Raw genomic sequence first — 26,429 nt, 5'->3', positions numbered from 1 at the left:
GAAATAAAAATGTTTAGTCCTTTTGGATAAATAACACATGCACTGTCCTTTCAACTAACCAGGGAAAAGTGTGTCAAGTTCACAAGATGGTAAACAAGTATTATTTTAATGAACACTGACAACTATGTTGAGACCTTCAAAGCAATGGTGTTGCTGCACATACAAGTATGTTTATGTATGTATAATCTTACTAATGCCTTTATGTAAAATCTAAAGTATATTTACCTCCCACCTCATCTACATGGGATGCTTGTCTTGCAATACCTGAAGCCTGAAAGCCCTGCTTCTACAAGTACCTTAAGCCTCCTATAAGTATGTAGTCTACTTACGTACTGCTGCCTAGGTATTAAAATGAAATTTAATCCACAAAGCTCAGTGTTTATACAACCTGAGAATTAGAAAATTTCTACCGCTAAGTGGATGTGAATGCATTATATCTTACACTGAAAAAGACAGAAATTTAAGGAATTATATTATCTGTGTTTTCTGAAAAAACAGTCCTTAGAAATAAAAATACTCATTTTCATATTGTGTATGGTCAGGAAACACTGTGACGTGGATGGCTAAACTAGCCATTCCTGTTGTAGGATAGGAATGCCAAGGAAAAAGTAAACAAGATCAGACAAATGCTATGCTAGATTTAGCCAAATCAAAGAAACAGGCACTTTCCAAAATACCTATCAGATATATATAAACAAGTCAGCAAACCTATAATTAGCAAACATACCCAAGGCTACAGGCACCTAGAGATACACACAGTGGCATTACATATACAGGCAGGTCAACTTCTCAGCAACAGTTTCAGAGATGTCATTCTTCTGATCGAGACCGAGACCTGTGGTGCACCACACAATGTGAGGTAAGTGAAGGGAAAAAAAAACCCACAAAAAAACAAAACACAAACCAAACCCTTCCTTACCCACAAATTATCATTTGCCATGTATTTCCAGGCCTCAGTGGTTTTCTGACAGTTAGAAATGAAACTCATGGGTAATTTCTTTGGGCACAAAGTTTGTTCCAGACTACCCTTCCCAAACTTGGCCAGTGTATTTTATCAAAGGTAACTTAAAACATATTTGCTAGATTTTATTCTGGCTCCTGTGATATATTCTGACGCATAAGTGTTTTAAGTCTGCTCTCTCCAACATGACTATTTCTAGAATCTCACTTTTCTCTGGCATAATTATTGGTAACAGCTCTGAACGAATGATAGAAGCACAACTCAGGAAGGTATAACATTTTAACAGGTATAAAATATTCTTGTTTACATACAACTAAAAAAAGATCCCATTTACACACAATTCAGTATTCCTGTTCAACAGCTTCCAAAGTGTGATCTTAGGATATTACTTCCATTAACTAAACTCTGATTTACATCCCTAGTGTTTCCGCTGTATACTGTCATTTCATCATTCTGTGAATCTGACAGAGGTGTCAGTCCCTTAAATGGAAAACCTGCTAATGGCCCTGAAGTGCATAAGATTGTCCTAGAAGGCCAATGGAGACTATCAACTCAAAGCAGCCGGTTTCTAATTTATTAGCTGCCACTGACTATAAAAAGACTAACTAGTAGCAGCACACAGGTGACTGGAAAGCAAGGCAAGAACAACATTAAGATATAATAAGCTGCATTAAAAAGGTTGACTGAACAAAGACTACCAAAACCAGAAAAGAGAACTTGGCACAAAAAGAGCAAGTGACACAGGATATGAGTGTCCCAAAACGAAGCCAGCTCACATCCAAACTAACTGCAGGCTTTTCCACGTGTAAGCAATGCACAAGAGATCTACAAATAAAGTTGAGCATACACAGTGTGTATATTTTAGAGGTCTGTAATTCCAAAGGTTAAAATCATAATCATTATGATTATAATGAATATTCCACTTCTGACACCCATCATGATGGAGCTACTGGCAAAACTTAGGATTTCAGCAACAGCCCTAGCCTACCAGGGCCTCACAATTCAGAGAGAGAATACACAGTAAAGTCCGTACTAGAGTATGGTAGAGGCCAGACCACATATTACTCAAACATAGCAAGCTTTAGAGATTGAAAGGGCTAACATCCCTCTCTCACCTCAACTCCTCTTGAGTGTTAGTTGTCCTCGCTCACACCACGTCCACAATGTAATACCTTCTGGAACATGGACAACAGCTGAAATCCCTAGCATAATTCTGTATAGTAACTTTACTTAATTTAGTTAATTGGTCTACTTTGTCAGGAGAATCATTTTTAAGAATGTCTCATTAAGGTCAATTTGGTGACTTTTGATGCAGTTTTGGTGCATCATAAGCTACTGAAACATTCACGGCAGTGAAACACAAACAGCATTTAATCAACATTTAACTTAAACTACAACTTCTTGTCCTACTTGATTGTGAAGTATTCACATCATGATTTGTTCTTCATCATTTTAAAGCCTACTTGCAAAAAACTAATTTGTATTACCTGTTTAACTCATGACAGGGCTTTCACAAGTGGAGTTTATTATGTTGCTGTAATTTCAGGATGCTTAAAAAGTGAATTTGTTAAGTTTAACACATATAGCACCAGCAAACCCTATTCGTGCTTAATACTTACTTTTTGGAAAGTACTCTTACCTTGGGGACTAGAATTAAATGCCAACTATCTATTCTTACAACACACTACCAAAAACTTTGACTATATGTAGCATCACGCAAGAAAGAGGAACAGAAAATCTGTTGTCAGAAAAATAGCATGTTTTAACATTTTAGTTTCATGTTGTCCTAGATTTTCCACATATAAATACCTACTTCACAAATCTGACCCTTATTTGGAGAAAATAGTAGATTAGATTAAGATTTTTAGGCACCTTTAGTGCAAAGTTTTAAGTAGTATTCACTGTAATAATGACTGTCCTAACAGAACAGCGCAAGGCAATACCAACTGTGTGCTAAGAAGGCACCAGAGACACAAAGAAAGTTCCTCTTGCTAAGATTCAGCTGGTTATCAGGTTCTGCCTTGAGCTATGAAGATCTGCATCCTCTTTACAAGTTAGCAGATTATCAACAATTTCCTCCTTTTGAGTCTGGATGAAATATCATTGAGACAGAGTTAATGACAGAATCCCACAGACCAGGTGCCTATTACAGAAGTGCTTTGGGACAGCTTCTCAACTTAACATGGAATTTTATTTAGTCATCAAACAATGTGAAACACCTGTGAATGCGTTCTTGTTGAGCCTGAAAGCAAGTTAAAAGATGAGAGATGATTCATCTACAAAATAAAAAGTACGCCACTAATGAAAGACAGGCTCTCAAATAAACACCTACACTCAAGTAATGCATAAACCCTGTATGTATACTATACTCAAGTTTATGCTTAGCTTGTGGTCTTACACTATTCAAAGTCAGTAACTACAACATAGTTGTTAGCCACATTATACCCATTCCAGCCCATTTAAAATTTGCATATTTGAGACCAGTGCATGCAGGCACAGAGAATAAATATTCCTTAGAATAGGCATGGAGAAAGCTGTGGGCCTTCAAAGATAATCATTGCAACATTAACTGTGTTAGAAACGAGTATCATGGAAACTGGCTAAAATGCACCAAGCTGTTACCGATAGCATGAAAATGCTAGAGACAAGCTCTGTTAGCAGAGTTGAAGACAAGGATCTGTTCCAGATCTTATCTGAAGTGCCAGAGGACAACACCTGTAAGAAACACATGGTACTAGAGAAAGGAACTGACAAATATTCCACTACAAGACCAAATCTATGTAGAAAATAAGCTATGAAAGACCAGTAAGTTCTTCCAAAAGAAAACTGAGGGATGAAGATCACCTGTAAAACATTCAGCAGTGAAAAGGCTGAAATGGCATAGCTCCCACAGTTCTGAACACTACTCAAAGAGTGATAACAAGCTCTTCCCCAAATTAAAATCTATGCAGGTAATAGTCCTAAATATCTTCTTCCAAGCTTTAGGTTTGATACTTACCCCCAAAACAGACTACAAAGCAAGCCTTGACAGCAGTGGTTGCACAGTAATGACTAAGGACTAAATCTAAAGATGAAGACAGAGTGAAAGGGAAGCAGGAGTCTGCTACAGAATGTAAGGCAGAAGTTCAGGGCCTCTCCAGTAGTGAGCCTACACAGACCAGCCCTGCAAGACCAGGCAGACTTCATGAATACCCTCTTACATTAATCTGCAGTACAGCGGATAGCATGGCCTCCAGTACAACTGGGAAAAATGCTGTAGTTGTAACCACACTACAAGTATGCAGACCACACTGCATCTACCTGGAGATTATTTTAAACATGCGTACCACTCAAATTTTTACAAAATTTTTACAAATTTTTTTGTAATTTATAAGATTACGTTTTGCTTGCACCTATACTCAGAGAGATAGAAGAGGCAAAAAAGTTAGGCAGTATCTTGAGGCACTCTTGCTGAAGGGATATGAATGAGTAAAGGCTATTCCTGAAACTGAAAGCTTAGTAGAGGATTAAAATTAGAAAGTAAGGTGCTTAACCTAAATTTTGGCATTGTGTCTAAAGTACCTACTAAGAGCAATTAAATAAGAGGGGAAGGTCAATGATCAGAGTTTAAAAAAAGGAGGCCATTAATGGGCAGAAGACTAACTCTGCTTCTGGGACTTTAAAACTGGTCAGTGAAGTCCATATTTTCTATTAATAATCAGATGCAGACAAGACAGCAGGTAGCAATTCTGAAGGTGGAGTTAAAAAACATTTACCTAAATATCTGAGTTTCATACACTGTTATTACTGTTAAGGTCAGTCTGCCAGCTTCTTTACAAAGTGCAAAACTGCTTTGGTTGCTTTAGGGAAGCAGACCCTGTACTTCTCCCAGGCTTTACAGCAAAGAGGTATTTGTTCCAGCTGTGCTGATCCCTCTCACATTGAACTGGCCCCAGAAGACGCAGTCAACAATCAAGAGAACTGCAGGCAAAATGACTCGCGTAACATCTCACTTCGGGTAGCTTTTTTCCAGTGGGAATGCAAGTAAGGAACAGCTAGGATTTTTATTTTACTCTCAGTTTAAACAGCCCTCATCTCACTTCAGGTAGCTTTTCTCCAGTGGGAATGCAAATAAGGAATAGCTAGGATTTCTATTTACTCTTGAAGTTTAAACAGCACTCAAAATTACTCAAGCAGTATAGACTCCAACAGAGAAACTATAATTGATAATGATACTTAATTTCACATAATAATGACTAGGAGTATGACGTTTCCCAGTATACATATTGCTAGATAGAAAAATACTTAAAATCCTCAACCACTGGAGAAAACCCTAAATCCACCCATGATGTAAAAAATAACCACACTGCATGTTTAAGAAGTCCCCTAGTGATAGATGTCTATCACACACACACAAAAACAAGATTTTACATGGCTGAGAGGTAGTTGGGGAGATGAATGAAGCGTGCCTGATGAAGGCTACACACATAGCCAAGTAGTATTTTCAGTAACCAAACGTCACATGATTATTTTTTCTGCAAATGCTAAGGATTTAGCAGGACTCCAGCTACAAAGTCAATTTGATTACTGAAGTAATTTAGGCTTCTAAAAATAGTTCTAGATTAATTAGGAGTACCTTCTGGAGTTGAAAAGACACACCCCACACCCCCCAGCATTTCATCTATATATCCAGACACAAAAGAAATTCTGCTTTCCTTTGGTCTTTTGTTAATTGACATGGACAAATCAAGAATGAAACTACACACTCTTCAGTGACTCAAATCTCCCCTTATAATTGAAAGACGCAAGTAATACAAAGATAAATATGTAACTCAGGTAGCACACAAAGTTTTACACTTTGGGGCTTTTGTTTTGTTTTCTCTATAGCAAGTTATAAGAATGTTTGCTCTCAATTCTTTGAAATTAGGATTGTTAAACTCTCTTGCCTTCCAACAGAAAGAGAACAGGAAGGTGAAAGACTTGCACTTTTTGGTTAATTTTAAGACTATTTCAGTGTCTGTCGGAATTACTGAATCAAAACTTGACAAATTTCAACCCTTGAAATATTATAATGAAAGTATATTGCTGGAGTTTTATCAGTTCCTGCAATATAATTATAAACTATCAGGAATATTTCCTTAAGTCTTAAATATTTTCTTTACTCATTCACTATTTTCCAGAATTAAGACATTGAGAACTATTCATCCCTTCAGATAGCTGTTTCTGTTACTCATTCCTCATCTTTTAGTTAATACACTGAAGTCTAACCAAATCAGTTGCTTACTGAGGTTAACAGATCTAGTTAGATGCCTTTTGCCATTTATCCCCCACAAGCAAACAAGTCTTCAGTAAATGCCTCCACAATACTACAGAGGAAAAGATGAAGTCAGGCATTTGCTGAAATAAAACGGGATGAAGTTCTCATCAGTTTTAATGCTTCCAGTGAAGCCTTGCATTTGGCACTACCTGACCAAAATTCCTTCTGATATTTCATCTTCCCAATTTTCTCTTGGGAAAGCAGAAAGGTTTTTCTCTACTGTCAGAAGTTTGAAGAACCAGGAACTCTTCCCTCCCACCTCACATTTAGCACTTCATGCTCCCATACTTTTCCATGGGGCACGGTGATGCTTTTAGCTGAAGTCAAGGAGCTCACGTTTCTGGAGAAGAGGGCAAAGAATGCATAAACGTGAGGATTAGCTGAGATCGTCAGATGCTTGCTCAACCACTCTAACACAGACACAGTCTAACAGGCACTAGGCTTCCACCATCTTTCGCAAACCACCATTCATCACTCTTGCCCTCCACTTCCCACCTTTCAAATTATCCAGAAGACACAGAAAAGCTCTTTCACAATGTTAAGTAAGAGTAATTCTCACAGAGCCTCAGCTCCGCACAGCTCAAAAACCCCATACAAACACAAGTGTCACAGGGCAAGCCCCACATGCCTACAGTGAACTACACAAGCTCAGAAGTGCAGAAGACAACCCTTTCAGTGCTTATCCACTGTGTGGTCACTGCAAAATCCCACACACAGTAACAGCAGGCAGTAGCAAGTTACTTATGGGGGAGAAGAGGTCTAAGAGAGTCAGAGAACAGAAGAATGGAAGCCCTGCTCTTCTGTAACACACCAAAACCACAAAATACCTCAGCCATAGAATATGAAAGAAGATGAAATGTGCAGCAGTGACTAAAAAGGCTAGTGGAACTTAAGAGAAACATCCAGAACAAAGATACAACAGAAGTTTCAGCACTTACAGGTACCAAGATACAGCACTATTCCAGGACTTCACTACACTGATCACAGCATTGCATACTTATCCCTTCTTCAACATACATAAACTAAGGAATTTTGCGTTTAATTTTGTTCTGTCTTGCTCTCACACTCAGCATCAGATTTAAGCTATATTTTCACACAGAGCACAGCATAGTGACCTAGAAATCACACTAGGAAGACTCACACTTCCACTCTAATAGTTAGTACCAAAACCCCTGACTTCCCAGAAAAATGGGATTTTAATTAGACTCCAGGCTGCAAACATGAACCATGAAGAGCTAATAGCTTACAGCAAGAAAAACGTCAAGATTGCACATAGCATCTTCTTCTCCTTTCCCTTCACACATCCCAGTATCACTTCTGTACAGAGTGCTTTGTCTGGAGGCAAGACGTTCCCATGCACTAATTTCAACAAGTCACTGAAAGACATGTTCAAATGCAAGACTTGAATCTGAACAAAGGAAAAGAAAATCTGGATCTAGTGCATACCATGCTCCTTTATTAGTTCTTCTCAAATGACCATGACAGCTGAAGCAGACACCCTGCTGAGTCTAAACAAAAGCCCCCACCTCCTGAGGAGCAGCTAGGGTACAGTTAAATGAGACAGCTCAGCCCACCTGACAACTCATGACTAGCAAGAAGGTGTTTCTCTTCCTCCCCAGCAACTCTTCCTCTTCCTCCAACATTGCGCTCACGCAATTCCTTCTCGATGCGACTCAACTCCACAGGTTTGCAGAAAACTAGTTTTTTCAGCTGGATTTTTTTGTTTTTTAATTGCCATATTGAAGGATCAGGTAGTCATCACTGCCAGCAGAGGGAAGAAGGCAGGAGGGAGATCTCCCCTTTCAGCAGTAACAAGCTGCTCAATCAGCTTAGCCAGCTCAGACATAGCAGGCCAGGTAACAGAACAGAAGCAACCACAGATCTCTTCTACTTGATCTTGTCCCAGTCTAAAAACAGTATATCATCTCCAGATCAGTGCTATCACAGAAGCTGATAGCTCTGATGACACCAGCTCAATTGATACTATCTAAAGGCTTATGAATCTTCATCAAGAAATAATTTACCAGAGTAACTGACATTCTCACAACCATCTCTGAACTGGAAAAGAAAGCAAGAGTCAAAGTAATCTCACACGTAGATACATAGAGCCCTCCCCCCACTGCATATTACGATCCTTCTCCAACATTATAATCCAATTTTCCAACAAACATAAAAGATGACCTTAAAGTGAAATCAACAATATGAAGTAGTGACATCTCAGGCAACAGCTACTACAGTTCTTCACTATAGAAGCCCACAGAGCCTGACATCTCCTCAAAAAGGAATAAAATAGATATTAGCGAGATCTTGTCAGCGACAGCTGTTCACTCCAAAGAACTTAAATTCGCCTGCAGAAGACAAGCGGGCATGTTCTGGGCAGCAAGCGCTTCCTGGTGCGCCAGAATCCTCTTACAAAATAATCATTTCACCCCATGTTCCCTCTGCTCCCTTCTGCCCGCATAAGACAACTATCAATACCAGTTTTACTTCAGAATTCCTCTACATGCAACATTACCTTATTAGAAAAGAGACTACCACGACAAGGGCAAAATTCTTCAAACACAAAGGAAATTAGATCCCTGCACAAGCTGCAAGGACAATTGTACACTAATTGCACAATTGTATACTAATAAGGATGCACATGGTCTATTAAAGAAAACAGTGACAATAAAAATACAGAACTGATAGCTTCCTGAAGTGTTTGTTCATATTTCATAGTATTTGCTTATGCTCTTTGACCTTAACTGTAAGGAGAACTATATAAAAGCAGCAACTTACTTTCAATAAGTGTTAAGAATGCAGTTTCTCTTTTCTAACGTTTACATATTAAGTGTTTTACTTTCCAACAGATCCTATGCTATTGTTCAAGGTGCTTACGGTCTCTTTTATTGTCTTAAACTGCACTAAAAACTGCACAAAAGGCGGAAGCAAAAGAAGCATTTAAGAAGAATCTTAATCAAATGGTTACTAACCTAACAGAAAAACTTCTTACAATTAATTAAATATTTTTAATGGAAAGCTGCCTTTGAGTATGGTAAAAAAAACTAATGGGGGAAGGAAAGAGGGAAAGCAGAAAGGGAGTTACATTAAAAAAGTTCCTCTTAAGAAATCTGTATAGTCCTACAAACCAAGTGACGACTGACTTCCTGAGGTCTCATTTACTATTAACTTCAGTTTTATAAGTAAGGCATTGAAACCTACTTGCTCTTGGCTTCCAAGATTCTCTGTCCAAAGCACAATGAGGAAGAAAGAAGAGTAAAATTAAAATACCCTAGAACAAGCTGTTTTTTTTTTCTTGTCTATGACAATATATGAAAGCATTCTCATTCTTCATTCACTCCATTTTAAGCATCCACCAGAAACTCTCAGAGCCACTAAACCACAGATTTTCTAACGTGTCTAAGATGATACTTTCTTCTTCATGCTATTGATCTGTGAGCCTACAGTTAAAGGCAAAAAGGAGACTCAGAGTAATTTCCTGACTCCTTACCACACTGTAGCCCCATTATGATAAAAGCTCCATGCAGTCATGGTCTCTTGTCCAAGCAAGCAAATTCAGATCCTTCCTTTGGGAAGGGTTAAGTGCTCCAGACATCTCTTTTCTGCTACCTAGCATAAGATTATGATACACACGACTAAAACAGACCTTGCTGGTTTCTCTGCTAAAGATTGTCCCACCATCTCAAATGCAACAGTATGATTCTGTTGGTGAGACAAGCTTGTGCCACTAACTTCAAGTTTCTCTAGGTCTTTATATTGAAGCCTTACTGATTCATGTGGCACTACAACTAGAAAGGAAAAAAAAAAAGCCTCCCATCCAGATTTTCTTCTCTAGCCAGTTCCCACTTATAACCACATTAGAAGCTTTTCCAACTCCCAGGCCACCACATTCAGTCATCTGACCCGCCTCCTGAATTTCTTCAACTGCTCTGCTTTCTCTTATACAAGAGGTTTTATTGTCACTTCCAGTGATGCACTTGCTTTCTCTGCCTTCTCTCTCACTGTATAGGTAAGTAAAAGGCAGGTCTTTAGTCCATTGGGGGATACCAGGTACCATCCAATTCTTAGATTTTATTTTTTTTTCCCTCGGAAGAGTATCTTCACACGTTCTCCCCATGCTCAGAGAGCATCTAGAAGAGTTCCGTTTGCTCCTCCGTCCACTCTTTTTAGGGGATTAAAAAAAAAAGCACAGTTCATGTGCTGAAGCGCTGCGACTGTTGTACTCCACGTCCACCAGCGCTACCGCGTTTCCGCGAGCAGCCCCCGTTCGCTTTTCTCCAACTGTTAACCTCCCACCCTCAACGAGCGCCTTGCTGACAGCAGGGCTTCGCGCTCCAGTTCTGCGCAAACGCAGCCGGCCGCGAGGCAGAGCCCGCGGCGCCCCGCTAACACCGGGAGGAACGGGGAAACACCCCGCACGCGCCGCCTGCACACGGAGCGTTAAACGTCGCCTTTCGGTCAACGCAGAGGCCACAAGTTCGGAAGAAGCGCTCGGCGCGACCACCCGCCTCACACAAAGCCACCACCACGGAGCCGGCCCCGACTCCCGCCCCCGAGAGACGCCGGGGCCCTCAGCGCGCCCCCACCCCTCCCGCCGCCGGCCACCGCGGCCCGGCCCCGGCGAGCCTCCGGGCGAGCAGGGCCCCGCCTGCGCCACCGGCGGCGGCTCCTTCCGCCTCCCACGGCCGCCTCCCGCCGCCGCCGCCGGGCTGCCCGGAGCCACCAGCGGCAATGGGCGGGCATCGTCACGGCACCGAGGCGGCAGGCGCCGGGTGACAGCCCGCCCCGGCCCACGCACCGCGGATCCCGGCGCCGGCCTCGGCCCGCGGCGGGGCGGTCCCCTCGGCGAAACCCGCGGCGGGGCCTGGGCCCGCCGAGCTGCCTGCCTTGCCTGCCTCCCAGGCGGGCCGCGTCGTCGTGTCGTGGCCCCCCCGCCCCGCCACAACCCGAGGCCGGAGGCGGCGGTGCCCGCCCCGCCCTTACCCGCTCCTCGCCCCATCGGCGACGGCGCGCCCGGCCGCCCGCTCCGCTCTTATCCCGCTGACAGCGTCCCGGCAGCCCGTGGCGGGAGGGCCCGGCCCGGCCCCGCCGCGCCGCCCGCCCCCGTCGCCCGGGCAACGCAGCGCCCGCCCCGCCTCTCGCCCCCCCTGACTGGACCGCGCCGCTCCCGCCGCCGCCGCCGCCGCCGCCGCTCCGCCAGCACCGGCGCGCGGGTGGGCGGCGGGCGGTATCACGCGCGCGCCCCCAGCCAATCGGCGCCGCCGGTTGGCCGAGCGGGGGGCGGGGGGAAATCCCTCCGGGCGGGGGCGTGCATTCCCTGGGTCAGCGTCTCGCCCGCCCTTCGGCGAGCGGGGCCCCGCCCACTCCCGCCACGCTCCGCCCCCGGCGGCGGCGGCGGCGGCGGCGGCCTCGGCGGCGGCGGGTCGGGTCGGGTCGGGTCGGGTCGGGTCGGGGCGCTGCCCGGGTCCGGCGGCTCCGCCGGCCGAAGCCCGTAGCTGGTGCTGCCCTGGATACGGAGGGCTCTGCAAGCAGCCGGAGGGCTTGCGCTCCGCTTTGGTATTTGCTCTGAGTAAATTCCTGGAGCAGATTTACGGCTGCGGAGCTGGGAGGCCTGGAGGACAGGATTGCCCTGAATGCCGCTTGGCCAGCTCCCTGTCAGAGCTGGTTCACATGGGCAAATAAATCGATAATGTGCCCCGACTCCATGTCACTGCTCTCGCCCTCTCCAGGAATTCACCTCGCACGGCCAGGGCGCTTACTAGTTTTCTGAAGGCGGCAGCAGGACGTTACAGGCGATGTTAACAAGCGCGCGCTTCATCTGTTCACGTACGTGCCTAGGTTTGGCATAACCTTCCTGATTCTTGAAATCAGAAGGAGGTGACACAGGGTGCAGGGGTGTCCTTACCCCGGTGCATCCTTCTCACATCCCGACGCCTCTCCCGGGCGCGTTGGCCTCCCGCTCCCTGACCCCTGCCGCCTTTCCTGGTGAGGACTGGTTCCAGCTCTGGGATTACATTCCAGTCACCGTCCCAGGGCCCGCTGGCTAACCTCAGGGGCATATTGCGTTTGTAAAACTTAAGCCAGGCTGCCTGCAAGGATTACGCGGACGGACAGAGACAGATCTTGGGAATGCTTCAGGCAGCAGGATCCCAGGACCCACCTGCCAAACTAAGTTTAGATACACACGAGGTAACAGCGGTTAAGTCTTCCGCAAACACAAACTTCGGTCCGCCTGTACGCCCCTGCTTCTCGTACTCTCTCCCATGGCATCTATTTACGGCCACGTTTCTTATTTTTTCCCTTGGCTTTTGGCCGTTGTTCGTGCTGGTCCTCACCTTATCGACGGGAAGCAACCCGTCCCTGTCAGATGGCTACCAGCCTAAATGGACCTCTGGTCCAAGCCAAGGGAGCAACTTCCCTGCGAGGGCCAGCTGTGCAGACCCCAAGGTGGTGCCTTTCTCTGGAAGTTAGGTACCTAGACAACACTTCTGCACTTGAAAACATCTTAAATCCCTGGGAAAAAAAAAGAAGTCCTAGGCAAGCGACACCAGTATTTCACTAAAACCAGGAAGGGCAAGGAGCCCGACGTGCCGCTCTGCTCCCGAGCAAGGTTACACGCACAGCACAGCCGCGGAGCTGCAGGCACGGGAGCCCCGGTGGCACCCCATGCCCCCGGCTAGGTGCCCGCCCTTGGGAAGGCCAGATCTCAGCTCAGAGAGACAAGTGGCCTCCAAGGGCGCCCAGCTCTCTTCTGTGGCCGCAGAGGACTGGAAGACTTTGGGAAAACTGCTTCACTCGATGCCCTGGAGTTTAGATGCCAGTTAGTCGCCAGCAGACTAAATCCCACTTTTAAGCCAGTTTATTTTAAACTCTTGGAGACCATGGTAGGATTTGGTCCAGCCTACCCCAGTGGCACTTCAGCTACTGGAGGGAAAAGAGAGCCAAAATTCCCAACCCTGGGCTCGGGGAGCCCTTGCCCTGAAGCAAACTCTCTAATGCTCACGTGAAGCCAGCCCGCTTCCTGCAGCCAAGAAGAAAGAGAAGTCTCTTTTACCTCTGAACCGGGGCTTCCTGTTTACCAAAAAGAAGAGATTGTGCTACTTTATCTTTCTTTCAGATCCTCCAGCTGCCGAAGGATGACTACATGTATGCGTCCCTCCTCAGTGCTGGCAGCAGCAAGAAGACAGAGGTTTCTACTGGCCTCTCCTGTGAAACTCCCGCCTGCCAATAACTCCAAGGCTCTCTGGTCGTACCTCTGCTGCCGCCCAGTTTTCCTCAGCGGCAGATGTAGGGCAGAGCCAACGCAGTGCTTGACATTTACACATTGACTACGGTTTTCTCAAGGAGGCCAGTGAAACTAAGCAGCCAGTACATTTCCTTGGGTGGTTGTATGGCAGAACTGAAACAGGAGCAATGAAAATGAAGTCGATGGCCAACAGTACACCAACTCACCCTTGCAATACTAGCTTTTAAAGCGCAAAGAATAGGAGCATTTCAGGTTGATAACATAAATTTTACTGAAACTAAGAGTTTTCAGATGAGAATCAGCCACCATATACAAACATATGAGTGCATTTTTGCAAGGTATCTATTAAAATGTTTGGAAACGAAGTTAGCCATAGCCTAAATTGAAATCCACTGAAGCAGTTGTCATGTGTGTGCTAAAAAAGATTATAAACTGCTTGCACTGAAAAAATTGTTGAGAAATGTAAGTAGGTGCAATTAAAGATTTTATCAGAACGGTAATGTTCTTCTCACTTGAATGCTTCAAAGTGCAACCTATCTTTCAGCTCACGCGGATTTTCTTTAATTACAGTAATTAAAGCTCCTGCTGCCGATATGACAGCATGCCTGTTGTTCAGTTTTAAATCTGAGTTGTGCAGTAAAGTACTATGCATTCTGAATTCATGTACATCAATATAAATTTGCAGCAGCTCCATGAAAGTGAGTCGAATGACACCAGTTCATGCCAGAATAACTTTAAATCAAGTCTGGTTCTTTTTATCAACATTGGTTCACTGATAACTCCCTTTATTCTACAAACAGTATCTGAATCTCACTTGAAATCTATAAAGTCTTTCAGCAGAATTCTTCCTGGATTTCTGCTATGATTGTCTCTCTTCTGCATACATGCAGAAGGTAATAAGATAGAAAACAAGCAAGAAACAAGAATATGAGTGGTATTTCCCTACTCTTCTCACGGACAGTAGAACAAGCTCACAGCACTGAGATCTGCACAGGTCACATTGGTACTCAAATTCTTCAGTATGTGGTATTAACATTCACAGGCAGTGGATTTAGATCAATGGTTGCAAAATTTTAGGGGTCAATGAGCCACTGTCCATTCCCAGAACTTCTTAAGTCACCACTACACATTTTTCATATGGCTCCATCTACTCTCATCATCCAAGTTTCAGCTGAAAGCACTACAAAGATAAAGTAAGGCCTAGATTTTGCAGGCCGTTTCTACAGTCTCAGTCTATCTCTCTCCTTTCCAATGAGTATTTACCTGTCTAGGAAAATTTACCTGTGTTTTAATGGTACACTAAAGTCAATAATAAAAACTGTGGAGTAATAGATATAACATGTGAGCTGTCTTGAATCCACGATCTTAAATCAGAGAGGTTTGTGGAAAGGGCATCTTTTGTCAGCCGAGATGAGCAGTCTTTCAGCAGGGAATGAATAATGGTCTGTTTTCCCAAGGAAGCACATTACTCTATTTTTTTCCTATGCTACTGTAAAAAATCTGAAAGAGTGAATAACACAGCAAAACTAATTTTTCTACCATTGACTTGTCCAGTAGCTGTGTGAGCCCACGTAAGGCTTTGGCACCCACAAAGTCCTGCAGCGTTCCAAAGTTCAGTTACATGGCTGGCTAAAAAGCACCTCTTTTTCTTTGTTTTGGACTTTTTACCTGCCCATTTCTCTTAGTTTCCTCTAGTTCTTCTGCTTTGTGGAAGGGAATAATTACTTTCTAGGCCCTCTCTCTGCGCTGCTCATGGTTTTAAGCCTCATTGTCAAATCTCCCCTCTGCTCCTTTTGTTCCACTCTGAAGAGTCCTGGACTAATCATTCACTCTGTACCATTTGCTTCAGCTTTCTTGCCCTTCTTTGAAACTTTTCTTGTTCTTTTTAGCATGAGAGAACTGGAGCTGCAGACAATATTCAAGACGTGAGTTCACCATAAATTTCCTGCATACTATGCTTATGTTTTCCTATCCTCCCATTCCTTAATAATTCCTAATGTCATACTTCCTTTCATCCTCCACCACTCAGCACTGGGCTGACAACTTCATAAAACTGTGTGTCGTCACTCAGGGATCTCTTCTACCCAAGTACTAGGACTTCTCTCTTCATCACTTCTCTCTCTTCATGCAAAGATAGGATTGTTTTAACTGGGGTGCATTTCTTTGCTGTTATCAACATTGATTTTTTTCTGCCATTTTAATCTCATAACTCATAGCTTGAAATCCTTTTCCCAGCTGACTTTCATTTTTGCTACCTAGAGTAACTTACCATCAGGAAACTCTCTCAACTCAAACTATGCTTCTTTTTTCAGATAACTTCTATGTCAGACAACACAAGCCCAGTGGCAGATTTCTGAGACTTCACTGGTGACTCCCCTCTCCTCCCTCCTCCCAAAAAAACTCCAGTAGAGCTGTGAGCTATTTTTTTTCTACAAAAGCTATACTGGTTTTTCCGTATTGTATCACATATGTTCATGCGCCTGCTAATTATGTTACATATTATAGTTTCTACCAATTTGTTCAATATTTCTGCAACTCTTTGTGGTCACTTCAGGTCAGATATCAAGATATAAACATAAAGCATTTGTTGTGGTAAGCCGTTTTTCCTTTTTTTTTTTAAGTTGGGCCTTTCTATATTTCATGAGTTTCATTACAGTCAGTGTTGCCTTAGAAAGATTCAGCAGCAAAACTTTGCCTTTCACAAAAAAATATGATGTCACTCTACGTTTATTAGTTTTTGTTGTTTGGTTTTTTAAAGGAAAATAGATAAGCCAGATCAACAACACAAAGTTGTTAATCACAACATTATGAATAAGTTATGAGATAAACGTAATCATTTTCTGGCAAACTGACCATGATTTTTACAAATAGATGAACTCTACATAACAAAACCCAAACCAACCTCTTCAAAACATTTCTGCTCCTGCATGAGACTCACACTGCATTTCTCCCTGTGATTTCTGATTAGCAACCTAATAGTTTTGTTTCCAGTCCAGCCATGAATTTCTTTGTGAATTATCTTTGCTGGAAAAGGAAAGATAATTCAGCAAAGGTAAATGTTCCATGTTTGCAAACACTTTTTTTCTGATTAGGGCACTGGATGTCTCCATCTTCAGAAGCAGTAACCCACCTCCATGCACGGAACGCTAAGGAGCATTTGGGGTGCTCCTTAGCTGCCAGTAAAGCAGATGCAGAGCGATCACGGGGCTGCTTTCAAATACTCCTCCGGCACTGGGGGGGCTCGTGTCTGCCTGTCCCCCCGTGCAGGAGGTACTGGCTTGGTGTCAGGGGGAGGTGAGAGGCTGGTTCTGTGCCCGTTCCCCACGTGTCACGGTGTTCGTGGGAGCTCGTGTCAGCATTGCAAATGGGACATTTCCGTAGGGCTGCTCTAATGGGGACAAACTGCTCCCCCCAGCCCGGCAGCTCCAGAGAACGGACATTTAGAGGCATTTGGTTCCCTGTTGGTACGTATACCAGCTTCAGCTCTGGCACAGTGGGGGGATCTGACAAGAAGAATGATGATGCTGAGCAAGCGAAAGGGTGCAAGAGAGCCAGCGTGGATGATACACAGGGTTTGCATCGCCTGCTTTGGAGTAAACCCAGCCTATGAAGTAGTCACTGTAACAACACTCAGCCTTTGTGCTTTTCTGCTTTTCTTTAGGTGGTGCTGTCTCCAGATTAGCATTTTTGGACAGGCACTGGCTCTGAAGACACAACGGGGCACAAAGCATGCTCTATTTCAGACACTGTCATTTCCCCACAACCCGCAGCAGTCTGTGCTTCGGTCTGAAGCGTTCTGACAGTGTTATGTCAGTTCCTCTCCATGCTCTTCTTACTATGTTTGCTGTTCTTTCTCTAAGTATCTCAAGCATTGCTCCAAGCCACCCATTTGAGGCTATAATGTAGCATTCAGAAAGAGAAAATGGCATTGATTCAAGGCAAGGGAGGGAGCCCGTTTTGCAGTTTGATGCAACTCAGTGGAGCTCTGTAGTTATTTAGTTGCATTGAATAATTCAGTGGGGAGGCTGTCTGAAAAGCAACAGCCTCTTTGTTTCCTATGAAAGGTGATGCATGCTCATAGGGCTTCAGACATCTATCCAGCAACCAGCAGACTTTTTTAGAAACACATGCATTTATACATTCAGAGACTAGCTCCCAGCACCCCTCCAGGCCCCCTGCCAAATCTTCTCATTTTTGCATTATAAGGCCAAATCCTGTGCACAGTTTTGTCAGCATTACTGCTTTCAGCAGAGTCACCCCAGAGTCACACTGGTGCAAATGCTATAACCTTCGGTGTTTCCCCAACCCAGCACATGCCATCCTAAACCTTCTCCCGCACCTGGCCAGTAGCCCTCCCCTGCCTGCTGACCTGACACAGGAGCTGACACACAGATACCAAAGCAGAAATACCAGTCCCCAGCTCCGATCAGTCCCCAGACAAGCACCAAAACATGTGTGACAGCTGCTACTCACCCCTGAGCCCTCACACCAGACCTCACCAGAAACCTCCCTGCCAACCTTCACGGCAAGCAAATGCCCCAGCCACCTCTGTCCAGGATAATTTTCCTGCACTTCCCCCCACAAGAAACCTGACTACCACCACTCCATGGCGAGGAGAACGACCCTCCTTGGGGACCTTTCTTTGTCTCATCAATCTTCCCCATTTCCATGCAGCCTACCCTTCCCTTGGAAATTAGGCATCATCCTAAGGAATAAAAACTGTTTAAAAACCTGTAGAGCATACCTGGTTTCCTCAGAGAGTTGCAACTAAAAAGCAAGGGGGCAGTGACACAGAATTACATGGGCATCCTCCTTCTGGGGACTCCTCTGCTAGCACTTGATACGGCCCCGGTCAGAGGGATGCTGCTGCATCTGCACAAACTGCTGCAGTGAAGCCTCAGAGTTTCTGTCAGGCTGCTGGATGAAATCACAGCTTTCTTGCTGGTACGCTCTGGCTCCTTTTCAGCTTCACACAAGCAGCCTCTCCTGCAGAGATTTGGAATTTGGAGGTTGCTTTGGTTTGGGTTTTTTGAGTTGGTTGTGCTACTGTGTCTGCAGTGCTGCTGGAGAAAAAAAAAAAGGAAGGGAAAGAAAGAAAGACGAAAAGAAACTCGTGCAGGCTTTTACTGTCAGTGGTGCAGGAGGATGAGTAAACAATGCAGACAGCTAAAAAGATTGTGCTAAGTGGTGCAAGAAGCTAAAAGCTTTCCAATATGCCATTCCATTGTGTTTGCTTGAGTATTGTATACAGGCATATAAAAAGGGAACAGTTCAGCCTTAAGGCCACATTCATGTACTGAGACGACTGTGTGAAGAACTCAAAACTCTGTCCTGTTCTGCCAAAAAGACTTTCAATGAGCAAATCTGAGCTGATTGTCAAATAGAAGTTTCTGGTCTCCAATTGATGTTATTTCTCTAAGCCCAACATTTAAAAAAGAAACAGGTGATCAAACCACACAATTCAAAATCTACATATACATCTCTGAGCCTGCAATTTTAGACATCCCCTTTTGAACTTCCATCTGCAAGGACAGCAGGCCTTGGCCAGGATCCCCTTATTCTAGTCACAATAAAGACATTATATTTGTTCTAAAATACCGAATTACTTGATCTAAAAGTGAGTGATCCCAACTGCATAGGCACCAACTCTCTTACGGCTAACACCAGTGTGCTGGTTTCAGTTCAATGGGAAGAGATCCAGAGCCCCGAACCCTTTAAGACAGTGATCTGCCTTTACGCTGTGAACATCCTGGCAGCAGCCAGGTGCCAAAAGCCCAGCTAGAACTGAGAAGTCACTAGCTCTTCTTGATGCACATCCCTGAGCAGTAAGCTGAGCTGTCAATGCAATATTTGTGTTTCTCATGACGAATTGGTGGTTTAGACTGCTGCTTTGAACTTCGCTGCCACATATCACCATGCCAATTTACCCATTAGTCTTAATATACTGAATTTCCTTTATGGCTTCTCCTGTCAGTACAATATGGTCTTGGGATTTGATTCAAATATTTGCTGGGCACATTCGTATTTTACTTTCTGCATAGTCACAGCTATAGCTCAGGGCACGGTTTCACTAAGCCCAGGTGCTGGAAAGGGAGCGCTCGTGCTTGTCTGATCTTGCAGTCAGCTGGATCAGCCCACTGACCCAGCTGAAAAACAATCTGCGATTTTTCTAGGGCAAGTTTTCAACCAGATCAGCTTGCTGACCTGTTTGATGGCATAGTCACAAGTACTGTGCCAACACAAGGGAGGAGGGGGACATGCATCTGCAAGCACCATCCGTTTTGATTTCAGTCTGCACACCAGTCTCTTAAGCCTCACCATGAAGGCAAAGTTTACCATACACTCGCTGATCAACACAGGTGCTGGTTAAACACAGTTGTTTTGTGCTTGAGTCTGCATTTATAGTCACCAGACCTACACCACCTTAACTTCAGAGGATTTACTCCAAATTTATATCATCTGAGGGGCAACTCAGACAATCTCTGTGCAAGGAGCAGCTTGTATGAAGGAAGAAGATACTGATCACCACCAGTGCAATGTTGCTGAAAACATGTAATCACCATTTAATTTGACTTCTCAATTTTGGCAAGCTCTTGGAAATTCTCCAGACATAAAAGTCCTTCCTATTCGTACACCAAGAGAAAGCTGCTTCTCAATTTCAAGGAGACAAAACCTGGCACATAAGGCTATGAAATACTATAGCCGAATTTTCTGTCTGACACAGAAACGTAAAACAATTCCTGCACTGGTGCTGCAGTATCTACATGTCACAATATGACTGGGAAATCTGTTTGTACATCTGCCTGGGCATTTATAAAAATTTTGATGGCTCTTCAGAGTTTTGCTTGGAAGTTGGACAACTGCAGTAGGCAGATGAGGCTTGAGGTTTGTCTCATCTAAATTCTCCCCCCAATAAATTAGACATGCAATCTAAAATAAAATCCTTATGTGGTCAGTGGGGAGAGATAGAAACCTCCAGAAGACAAACCAGTCTGTCCTAACACAGGTATGCTGCATGAGTGGGATGAACTGGCCCCTGAAAATGCCCCAGTCCCTCCCTCTCCACTGACAATACAACTGCCTTAAACTGAAGAAGGAACTCCCCTGGGCTCACTAAAGGGCTGATATGAACCAAATAAAACCCAGATTCATAAGGATGAAATGGACTGTGAGGGTAATCTAGAGCTGTGTGCATGCTAAGTTATGCACAGGTCTGCCATAAACTTGTGCAAGCCTATTTTCTTCTAGCTTCTTGAGCTAATGTTTGCCGATGGAAGGGGAAACCAGAGCATCCATAAGGTTGAAGGTCTGGTACAGGGTGTACTTAGGCGACTGGGAAGTCCCAGGGCCCATGCGGTTTTACTGGGGTGGGAAGGGGGGCCTCCTCTGTCAGGGAGGTGACTGTTGTGGGCAGAGGAACCACGCGCTGAGCAGGAATGCAGAGGTCCAAAGCTAGGGTAGAGCTTAGATCCTGCCCACCCTGAGGGCCTGCCCAACATACTGGGAGACAAGCACAACCACCTGATGAAGGTCCAGAAGTCTGCAGCACCTTAAAGTCTAGAAATGCTCTTCTGGCAGAGAGTGAGAGCATCAGGCTTTCAAGTCTATATGCATGTTGTACAAAGTCAATTTGTCACTTGCTGGCTCTAGTCCAGGTAGGACATAAATCTTACCCTAACTACAATTTTAAACAGACACTTCCACTCAGACCATTTTGCAAGTACGTGCAATTTGGGAACAGAAAAGCCTAAATGCTGCACGCACTCAGCGCTGAAACAGTACCATTTCCACGGCCTGCGTGTGTCACAGCTGATGGCAATGGAGCCCGAGTGATGGAAATGGCTTCCTCCAGGCAGAGCAGGTTTGTTGCTGTGCTATTTCTGAGCCCTCTGCTTACATCTGTTACTGGAAATGACTTACATTTATTTCTAAATCTGTCTCTATTGATTAGCAGTTAGGAAGTGGCTGCATGGCTTAATATAATGATCATTGCTCTCGCTCCTTTTGTTATTCCTGATGCACAGAAGACTGTTCTTTCTTTTTTTAGTTGCAGGATGTTCTCGTTAGCTCAGCTTAGCACTGTGTATACTCACAGGGTATTCGGGATTTTCTTTTGAAGTATTTTACACTGGCAACAAATAGAAAACAAAGTGCATATTACTTATTTTGAATGAAGCTATGACTTTCTACCAAAACATTAATGAGGTGTAAAATATCACATAGCTCACCAGTTTTTATTGCAGTAGGTATTTTGTTGGCTATCTTCATTACAGAAAATGCTTGGGTTTCCCACAAGTATGTTAATTACACTTACAAACAGTTTTGGTTTACACTGCTTGTAAGTCTATGCTTTGACTGAAAAATAAAGTTGATCTTTTATCAGAGGAGTGCATTAACATTTGCCTTTAAATGCATTCATTGCAAATATCACATTATACAATTACCACTACCTGACAAGCATTACACTTTTTGTGATTATAGCTTGAAATAACTTTTACTTAGCTCATGCATTCCAGCTTCTTTCCTGAGGAAAACTTGGTATCAGAAGTCAATTATCGGTTACAGAAGTATATTCAGCCATTTTCTTCAGCACTTTCTACTAATTTTCATCCTGGTAAGAGAGTTAGTTGAAAACACAAGTAAAATTATACACGGTTACACAAGCAGTCAAAAGTAATTCTCATCAATGTTTGTTGTATATGTTCAGTCAGATGCTCAGCAAGATGGTAACAATAGCTCCAGTGTAGTTCAGTGGAAAGAGTATATGGACTATTATTGTATGCAGTGTGTCCAGTCATGTGATATTCATGTCCTAGCCGTTTCCTTAATAGCCCTTCAACATCTGCATCACCGCAGATTGGTATAAGTTATGGTTCTCCAGGGTTTGTTGGAGAAGAGGATCAAACAGACAGTTTAAGTTCTGGCTGAGGTTTCTTGGGGAGCTCACCTACCTGCATTTCCCCGGAGTGCTGCTGTACCATTTGCCTCGGCCTCTAAACACTGCAGCACTCTAAACCACTAGCCACTGTCTGAGTAAGAAAAACAGAACTTTCCAGGTGGCCACCACCGTGCTCCTTTTCAAACCGGCAGAGCTGTGGTGCAGTAGTGCCAAGCTCCTGATGGGGACACAGATACACTCATTTCCCCATCCAGCTGTTCTGCGGTTGCTATTCTTCCTTTTGGGACCCAGGAACATCAGTTTATGGTCAGAGTCTGGATCTAAAAGAGGTTGCAAAGAGTTGTTTCAGGTGCAGCATGGAGCCATCCCATCGGGCTGCCGCTCAAAGGTGTCTGACAACAACATCATGAATTTCAGGAGCCATCTTTGAGTCTCTGGCTCTCGCTACACAGCTCTGGCATGTCCTGAAATCAAGACAGCTGTCTCTCAGCTATTCATGGCCAGCAGGAAATGAAAGCTGATCATTCGCCTTCATCCTTTTTCTGAGAAAAGGACTTTAAACTGCTGCTGGCACTGAGGGACTGAGCGGAGTAGCCCAGCAGATTATAATAGTACCCCATCCTCTCCCATTGTACAGCAGGGCTCCCGTTCGGAAAACTTACAAGAAGCTACTGCTTCAGGTAGCTGGGACTGGTGTCCAAGTCGCTGTAACTATAGACAGAATTGATATGAACACCGTGGAGTCAGAAGGAAGACCCTTGCATCTGGAATAATATCTTCACAGTGCATGAGCGAGGTCAGTTTTGCTTACACTGGTGCTGACTTACCAGCTCACTTCTTGAATATGTATTTTTCACAAGGCAATACTGGAGACCAGAAGCTCTCCCGTGTGGCGTGCACTCTGCATACCAGCTGCTTTAACACATTCTACTCGTACTGAACACACTCAGGACATCATGGTCTAACACTGCGGATGTCACAAGAAGTTTCACCTCAGTAACACTAATGCTGTCCAGGCCAGTAATAGCAATGCTAGGCCCTTTAAGAAAGCTAGATGTCTGTTTTTGTTAACACAAAATCTCTAAGAGATGGATGAGGAAGATTACAAAAATTAGAAGATAATACTAATGTAGACAGCTGATGCTGATTTAGCTGCAACATACAACAATTTTTAGTCATCCTTCAAAGGATGCTAATCTTTATCTTGGCAGGCTGATAAACAAAACCACAATCACAGGATACACAAATGACTCATCCTGGAGGGCTCTGCTTCTTCAGCGCCAATGTGATGTTCCACCTAAAATACATACATGCAGAATGTCATTTAAGAGCCAAGAAAGGCTAGGGGTGGTATCCTCGGCTGTGTGCTCCACTGCTTTCCCACCAGCCTCCCTCCCAACCCTGTGTACAGTGTAACAGCTCCTATAGTCTGCTTACAGGACTGTAAGAGAAACACAATGCAACTCAGTCACAGATGGAAGCTGTCATTTTGATAAAATGGCCAGAATCAAATCGTGCATGTACATTCAGAGAGGTAGCCATTTTGGAAGGAGATGCTAAGAAAGGTCCCTTCCTCAACTTCACCCTGACCCAAAATTAAAACAAACAGCAACCCACATCCCTAATCTTAATCTTTAAGCATGTTCCAATGAAAGAGAGGCATTTTTGTCTCATTTCATTCTGGTTTTGGTTGCTGATTTTTATTACTAAAATGGCAGGAAGGGTGGTCTTGTGATTATAGTCGCAGGCTACGAGTCAGGAGATCAACGTCCAGCTTTTCAAAATTTTCCTCAGTAGCTTTGGTCTCTGTTCACCCTAGGAAAGAGTGAGTGATGTGCTTCCTTAGCTTACAGGATTGTAAGAACTTTTAAGATGCGAAAAAATGCTTTCAAGAACTCTGTCCACGATGTCAGGTCTTTAATGTGGCAAGACCCTTGATTTCACAAGCAAAGTTTTCACAGACAAACCACTTTGGCCCGAAAAACCAGATCTATAACACAGAAATGAAAGGCAGAGATGTGTGTGTTAGTGATCCAAGGGAAAGGGAAAGCCTGTTGTTCTTTGACTGTGGCACAGGTGTTCCAGGAGAGTTAGTTGGTGGAAATGTCATCAGTGATTCTACCACCAAAATCAGTGTCAGAGGTGATGAAGACAGGCCACGTTGTGATCAATGCTAGGGAAATACAATTTATATACAGGACCTATCCAGAAGCCCTTTGGAGTCAGCATGGTGTAATGTCACTGCCTGTCATTAATCTGGTCAGTCAAGCCAAGACCTGCTGTGTGTTTGCAGACATATGTTTCCCATGGGAACACAGCATTGTGTCCTCTTTCCTGGACATTATCTGTCCTTCATGCCTAGAAGAAGGCTGAATTGGGGTTAGTGCTCTAACTTCACTACATGCCCACAACAAACGTTTAAACATTAGGGACCCAACAATCTGGGTTTTTCCTGCTTTCTGTAATGGTCCTCCATTGTTGGCCAAACTGTTCTTTGAATAAATCTTTGAATTGTTCTTTCATTAGAGCTGCAAAAGGCCAGGAGCACCTTTGATATAAAAAGTGCTGGATTTAAGGTCTGGTGATGGGATGAAATTTGGTGTAACTAGGTCTAGTTATATCTCCAGCAGAAAATCTGACTAAATGAATGCTCTGTATGCATCTAAATCACTGTGGCTGCTCATCTTGCAAGCGAGCTTGGGGTAAGCGTTCTGTGGTATACTGATTGACACATGGCTCACCTATGAGATGCCATTTTCAGTTCATGGCCATGTAAATACAAAAATGACAGTTCCCAAATAGATTACAGGCTGAGCTTTTCCGTAGCAATGTGACATGGAAACACCAAGTAGTTTTACTCATGTAATCTTGTCAACCTATTAACATTTACACAGCGGTACTGCCTAAAGGCTAGCCCGTTCAGGGTCTCATTGTGCCAGGTGTGGTCCAAATAAATGACCTCCTTCCTTAAAGCAGGTTGCAACGTTTGGAGGCAGGGGAGATCCTGCTGCATTCATTGCAGAGTTACATGCCCCGTCTGACAATGTTCACCACTTTGTGGGAAGATTGTAAGGAGAGAAACAAACATAGCAAGCTAAAGCAGAAAGGGCTGCTGCTTATAAAAACATTGCCAGTCAGAAAGGAGACAGCCCCGAGAGTGAATTCTGGCTGTCTCGAGCGGTTGGAAACTTCTGAGAGGGCAGGCCATGGCAGGAAATAAAAAAGCACATTGAATAAATCACTTGATGCTCTGATTAAGAGGCATGGGACTGTGTATCATGTGATAGTTAAAGCCGTAAGCTCCAGCCTTGAAGATATTATGTGGTACACGGGCAGTCTGAATGGGCAGATGGTATTCATGAGCAGGATTACTATTTCTAGCAAAACAGGTCAAACCAAGTCACTTAGAAACGGAATTAAAATTTAAAGATAGTTATCTCTGAAGGTGTGTGACTTTTTAAAGAGAGCTGATGAATCGGGCTCATTATAATTGCATCATTTTAAACAACAAAATCATTCTGTGTAATAGAGAAAACCTCTGCCCTTGTTTCCTTTCTGTCAGCTAACTACACACACATTTTCCAGCACAAAATTTGCCTCCAAATAGGAATGGATCAGCTGGCTGGTACTCACCAAAAGTATTCATTTTCCTAAACTACTCAATAAGGCCACAGGCTGACTGATGTCGTGTAGTGAGTAAAAGCAAACACTACAAATAAAGCGTGGTTCACTTACAGCAATGCCTGCCTTTCTGAACAGTACCCAGCCTCACTTTCCTATGGCTTTTCTGTAAGCAGGCTCCTTGACGGGTGGCTGACTGCTCTGAGCCAGGGGTTAAAGCAGGTTGCATGGGCAGCTCCGGGACGAGAGTCTCTGCCCCGTGAAGGTATGGAATCGTTAAAATCAACCATGCGGCAGAGGCGCAAGACTGGCATAGGGCTCACATTACTTCTTATGGCAACAAGGGGACAACTTTGCTACCCCTGGTTGCTGGCTAGTCTGGAGCAGAGGGTACGAGGAGCCGCTT

The 26,429-nt window shown here is 44.0% G+C and overlaps 1 protein-coding gene across 2 annotated transcripts in view; it reads right to left on the bottom strand.

Annotated features, from left to right (window-relative positions):
• LYST (lysosomal trafficking regulator) overlaps positions 1-18,964 on the bottom strand; it is a 93,379-nt gene extending 74,415 nt beyond the window's left edge. The window contains exon 1 of one of the 2 annotated variants that reach the window (XM_069800703.1): positions 18,248-18,964. The gene's annotated coding sequence lies outside the window, so the exon portion shown is untranslated. Of the gene's footprint in view, positions 1-11,240; positions 11,356-18,247 lie in introns of those variants that run through there. The other variant, XM_069800701.1, reaches the window with a different exon arrangement.
• Positions 18,965-26,429: the final 7,465 nt, after the last annotated feature.

This window comes from Haliaeetus albicilla, chromosome 13 (assembly GCF_947461875.1).
Source record: "Haliaeetus albicilla chromosome 13, bHalAlb1.1, whole genome shotgun sequence".
NCBI lineage: Eukaryota > Metazoa > Chordata > Aves > Accipitriformes > Accipitridae > Haliaeetus > Haliaeetus albicilla.
This window is presented reverse-complemented; position numbering and strand designations above follow the sequence as displayed.